Genomic DNA, 6000 nt, shown 5'->3' with positions numbered 1-6000 from the left:
AAGAGTTTGAGAAGGTTAGGTGTTAGCTCTTCTCTAAATGGTTGATAGAATTCGCCTGTGAAGCCATCTGTTCCTGGGCTTTTGCTTGTTGGAAGATTTTTATCACAGTTTCAATTTCAGTGCTTTTGATTGGTCTGTTTATATTTTCTATTTCTTACTGGTTCAGTCTCAGAAGGTTGTGCTTTTCTAAGAATTTGTCCATTTCTTCCATGTTGTCCATTTTATTGGCATATAGTTGCTTGTAGTAATCTCTCATGATCCTTTGTATTTCTGCAGTGTTGGTTGTTACTTCTTTTTCATTTCTAATTCTATTGATTTGAGTCTTTTCCCTTTTTTTCTTGATGAGTCTGGCTAATGGTTTATCAATTTTGTTTATCTTCTCAAAGAACCAACTTTTAGTTTTACTGATCTTTGCTATCATTTCCTTCCGTTTTTTTTCCTTTATTTCTAATCTGATCTTTATGATTTCTTTCCTTCTGCTAACTGTGGGGTTTTTTTGTTCATCTTTCTCTAATTGCTTTAGATTTAAGGTTAGGTTGTTTATTTGAGATGTTTCTTGTTTCTTGAGGTAGGATTGTATTGCTATAAACTTCCCTCTTAGAACTGCTTTAGCTGCTTCCCATAGGTTTTGGGTCATTGTTTTTTCATTGTCATTTGTTTCTAGGTATTTTTTGATTTCCTCTTTGATTTCTCCAGTGATCTCTTGGTTATTTAGTACTGTATTGTTTAGCCTCCATATGTTTTCATTTTTTTTCCTGTAATTGATATCTACTCTCATTGCATTGTGGTCAGAAAATATACTTGATACGATTTCAATTTTCTTAAATTTATCAAGGCTTGATTTGTGACCCAGTGTATGATCTGTCCTGGAGAATGTTCCATGAGCACTTGAGAGAAAAGAGTATTCCATTGTTTTTGGATGGAATGTCCTGTAAATAACAATTAAGTCCACCTTGTTTAATGTATCATTTAAAGCTTGTGTTTCCTTATTTATTTTCATTTTGGATGATCTGTCCACTGGTGAAAGTGGGGTATTAAAGTCCCCTACTATGATTTTGTTACTGTTGATTTCCCCTTTTATGGCTGTTAGCATTTGCCTTATGTATTGAGATGCTCCTATGTTGAGTGCATAAATATTTACTTTTGTTATCTCTTCTTCTCGGATTGATCCCTTGATCATTATGTAGTGTCCTTCTTTGTCTCTTGTAATAAAGTTTATTTTAAAGTCTATTTTGTCTGATATAAGAATTGCTACTCCAGCTTTCTTTTGTTTTCCATTTTCATGGAATATCTTTTTTCATCCTCTCACTTTCAGTCTTTATGTGTCCCTAGGTCTGAAGCAGGTCTCTTGTAGACAGCATACACATGGGTCTTGTTTATGTATGCTTTCTGCCAGTCTATGTCTTTTGCTTGGAGATTTTAATCTGTTTACATTTAAGGTAATTATCAATATGTATTTTCCTATTACCATTTTCTTACTTGTTTTGGGTTTGCTATTGTAGGTCTTTTCCCTCTCTTGTGTTTCCTGCCTAGAGAAGTTCCTTTAGCGTTTGTTGTAGAGCTGGTTTTGTTGTGCTGAATTCTCTTAGCTTTTGCTTGTCTGTAAAGGTTTTAATTTCTCCGTTGAATCTGAATGAGATCCTTGCTGGGTAGAGTAATCTTGGTTGTAGGTTTTTTCCTTTCATCACTTTAAATATGTCCTGCCACTCTTTTCTGGCTTGCAGAGTTTCTGTGAAAGATCAGCTGTTAACCTTATTGGGATTCCCTTGTATGTTATTTGTTGCTTTTCCCTTGCAGCTTTTAATATATTTTCTTTGTATTTAATTTTTGGTAGTTTCATTAATTTGTGTCTTGTTGTGTTTCTCTGGGATTTATCCTGGATGGGACTCTCTGTGCTTCCTGGACTTGATTGACTTTTTCCTTTCCCATATTAAGGAAGCTTTCAACTATAATCTCTTCAAATATTTTCTCAGTCCCTTTTTTTTTCCTCTTCTTCTTCTGGGGCCCATATAATTCAAATGTTGGTGCATTTAATGTTGTCCCAGAAGTCTCTGGTATTGTCCTCAATTCTTTTCATTCTTTTTCCTTTATTCTGCTCTGTGGTAGTTATTTCCACTATTTTATCTTCCAGGTCACTTATCCGTTCTTCTGCCTCTGTTATTCTGCTATTGATTCCTTCTAGAGAATTTTTAATTTCATTTATTGTGTTGTTCATGATTGTTTGTTTGCTCTCTAGTTCTTCTAAGTCCTTGATAAATGTTTCTTGTATGTTCTCCATTCTATTTCCAAGATTCTGGATCATCTTTACTATCATTACTCTGAATTCTTTCTCAGGCAGACTGCTTATTTCCTCTTCATTTCTTGGGTCTGGTGGGTTTTCACCTTGCTCCATCATCTGCTTTGTATTTCCTGTCTTCTCATTTTGCTTAACTTACTATGTTTGGGGTCTCCTTTTCACAGGCTGCAGGTTTGTAGTTCCCATTGTTTTTGGTGTCTGATCCCAGTGGGTAAGGTTGGTTCAGTGTGTTGTGTATGCTTCCTGGTGGAGGGTATTGGTGCCTGTGTTCTGGTGGATGAGGCTGGATCTTGTCTTTCTGGTGGGCAGGACCACATCCAGTGGTGTGTTTTGGGGTGTCTGTGAACTTATTATGATTTTAGGCATCCTGTCTCTTAATGGGCAGGGTTTTGTTCCTGTCATGCTAGTTGTTTGGTATAGGGTGTCAAGCACTGTAGTTTGCTGGTCATTGAGTGGAGCTGGGTCTTAGCGTTGAGATGGAGATCTCTGGGAGAGCTTTTGCCATTTGATATTATGTGAGACCAGGAGGTCTCTGGTGTCCAATGTCCTGAACTCGGCTCAAGGTCCTGACACCTGGCTAGAGCATCAAGACCCTTTTGGGAAGTCTGAGGTCTTCTGCCAGCATTCAATAGGTGTTCTGTAGGAGTTGTTCCACATGTAGATGTAGTTTGATGTATCTGTGGGGTGGAAGGTGATCTCCACGTCTTACTCCTCCACCATCTTGAAGGCACCCCCACATTACTTCTTATACCTTCACCCAGGCTGAATCCTGCTAGTGTTGGAGGGTCTCCTGAAGCAGCGGGGGATGGCTGTGGCTCACTGTGGGGACAAGGACATTGGCAGCAGAAGTTCTTGGAAGTATTTCTTGGCATGAGCCCTCCCAGAGGCCACCATTAGCTCCACCAAAGACCATATATTCTTTTTTTTTTTTTTTCAGAGATTCCTGCCCACAGTGTGTTTGTATTTTTTTTTTTTTTAATTTTTGGCTGTGTTGGGTCTTCATTTCTGTGTGAGGGCTTTCTCTAGTTGTGGCAAGCGGGAGCCACTCTTCATCGTGGTGCGTGGGCCTCTCACTATCGCGGCCTCTCTTGTTGCAGAACACAGGCTCCAAATGCGCAGGCTCAGTAGTTGTGGCTCATGGGCCTAGTTGCTCCATAGCATGTGGGATCTTCCCAGACCAGGGCTCGGACCCGTGTCCCCTGCATTAGCAGGCAGATTCTCAACGACTGCACCACCAGGGAAGCCCCATATATTCTTGTTTAAAGAGAAAACTTTGGCAACATGCATACCAAAGTTGATTAAACTGGTAAATTAAAATGCATTAGAACCAGTACATTGTTATGTCTGTTAAGAGAATTTTTGTAACAAGATTGACTAAACTGTTTGTAATAGCAGCTTTTTAAGCATCTACATGTGCAAGCTACCTACATGTGTAAAACTTTGAACTGAATTGTTTAATGTTAATAACATTCTCATTTCATGATATGTGGATTACTAGTGCCTTGAAATAAATAGGTAATAGTTTAAGGTAAGCTTCCCAGGAACATAATCAGTTATAGTAAAACCTGAATATAACTTTTTTTTTTAAGCAGATATTCATTTTTAGTTATTTATTTATTTATTTTTGGCTGGGTTGGGTCTTCATTTCTGCGTGAGGGCCTTCTCCAGTTGCGGCAAGTGGGGGCCACTCTTCATCGCGGTGCACGGGTCTCTCACTATCACGGCCTCTCTTGTTGCAGAACACAGGCTCCAGAAGCGCAGGCTCAGTAGTTGTGGCTCACGGGCCTAGTTGCTCCGCTGCACGTGGGATCCTCCCAGACCAGGGCTCGAACCCGCGTCCCCTGCATCGGCAGCCAGACTCTCAACCAGTGCGCTATCAGGGAAGCCCCTATAACTTTTAATCCTATATGAAAACTCTACATTATATTAGAATTATCCATTGCTTAATGTTATCAAATAACTAATTAACTTTATGTGACTGTGGAAGAATTATATGATCTGAAATAATTTTGCATCTTATTAAATAGACAATAAATCACTTTCATAGCACTAAACACTTTTAGTTGCTTTACATGAGATTGTTTATATCAGAGACTTAAAATAGCAATTTCTCATCTATGATAACCAAACATTAAAAGGCAACACCAGATGTGTAACTTAGTCATTTAACCAGTGATCAGTTTGGAACCTCTGTCCTGAAAAAGTTCAAGTGAAACTAGTAAGTAGTGGGTGATGGCAAGAGATAAAGAGGTAAGAGAAGCATTTTCAGCCGAAAGAGACAATAGTTAAAGAAGTGACAGGAGGGGCTTCCCTGGTGGCGCAGTGGTTGAGAATCTGCCTGCCAATGCAGGGGACACGGGTTCGAGCCCTGGTCTGGGAGGATCCCACGTGCAGCGGAGCAACTAGGCCCGTGAGCCACAATTACTGAGCCTGCGCGTCTGGAGCCTGTGCTCCACAACAAGAGAGGCCGCGATAGTGAGAGGCCCACGCACCGTGATGAAGAGTGGCCCCCACTTGCCACGGCTAGAGAAAGCCCTCGCACAGAAATGAAGACCCAACACAGCCATAAATTTAAAAAAAAAAAAATTAATTAATTAATAAAATTAAAAAAAAAAAATTGGGTTGGCCAAAATGTGCCTTTGGTTTAAAAAAAAAAAAAAAAAAAAAAACAAGTGACAGGAAACATGGAAAACCCTCAAAAAAACTTCTAGCTCATGGATGCCATCATTCCCACAGGCCCATGACAGGCATTACTAACCAAACATCCACAGTTTGACTGTTTGTTACATGAAGTGGTGGGCTTAGAATCATTACTGAATCTCCTGGCTCTTGCAGTCACTATGCTCCTACCAGAACTGATGAGGATATGAAGACCTGGAGAAGTCTACGATTTATCAAACACTTAACTGCAGCACTGCAGCTAGAAACTCATCCTTCACTGTTAGCGCACAGCTAATTCTCTTGCCAATGCTATGATATCTTTGCCAATAAGTAAGGTTGTTCATTCTGTATATGTTTTTCTGCCCTTTTTTTCATTGTTCTCTTCATCTCTATAGATCATTCAATATAATTTAAATGCCTCATATCCTATTTCTTTGTTCTTTTTTTTTTTTTTCATTTATTCTTCTTTTTCTCCATTCAATAAACCTTCTTTGTAAATGTCAGTATACACACTGCTTGATGCTGGGGGAGTTACAGGATTACTTTGACCCTATTTTGGATGCAACCCAGAAAAAAACATGATTACAAGCTCTATCCTTATTATATACATCTAATAGATTTGGTTTGTATGCAAAGTACAGAGATTATGCAGCTGGAAAACTTGGAGCAATTCCTGTCCAATAAAAAGCAGGGGGTTGAATATATGGGTAGCCAAACGACTGTGGATTCAAGTAATCTAATTTGGGCTCTCTTCAGCGACTTTGAAAACCCTAGAGAGTTTGCAAGTAGAACTGTTGATTTAACAGAAAACAAACTATTCAGAGAATGTTCCACATGCTAAATAATGTTTTCTTTCTTTTTCAGTAGTATTTAAGTTCTGCCTCATTTTCATCTACTGTGTAAGCACACACATACACAAAACACACACATATACTCTATAATACTGAAGTAAAAACACTACTGACTTTTTAATTTATTTTTGGGGGGTGTGGAGGAAAAGGGATTCATTTTCAGTTGTAACAATTTAGTACTCACACTAGATT

This window comes from Balaenoptera physalus, assembly GCF_965194825.1.
Source record: "Balaenoptera physalus genome assembly, chromosome: 18".
In the NCBI taxonomy this organism is placed as follows: Eukaryota; Metazoa; Chordata; class Mammalia; order Artiodactyla; family Balaenopteridae; genus Balaenoptera; species Balaenoptera physalus.
The sequence above is the reverse complement of the archived record's forward strand: the minus strand, read 5'-3'. Positions refer to the sequence as shown.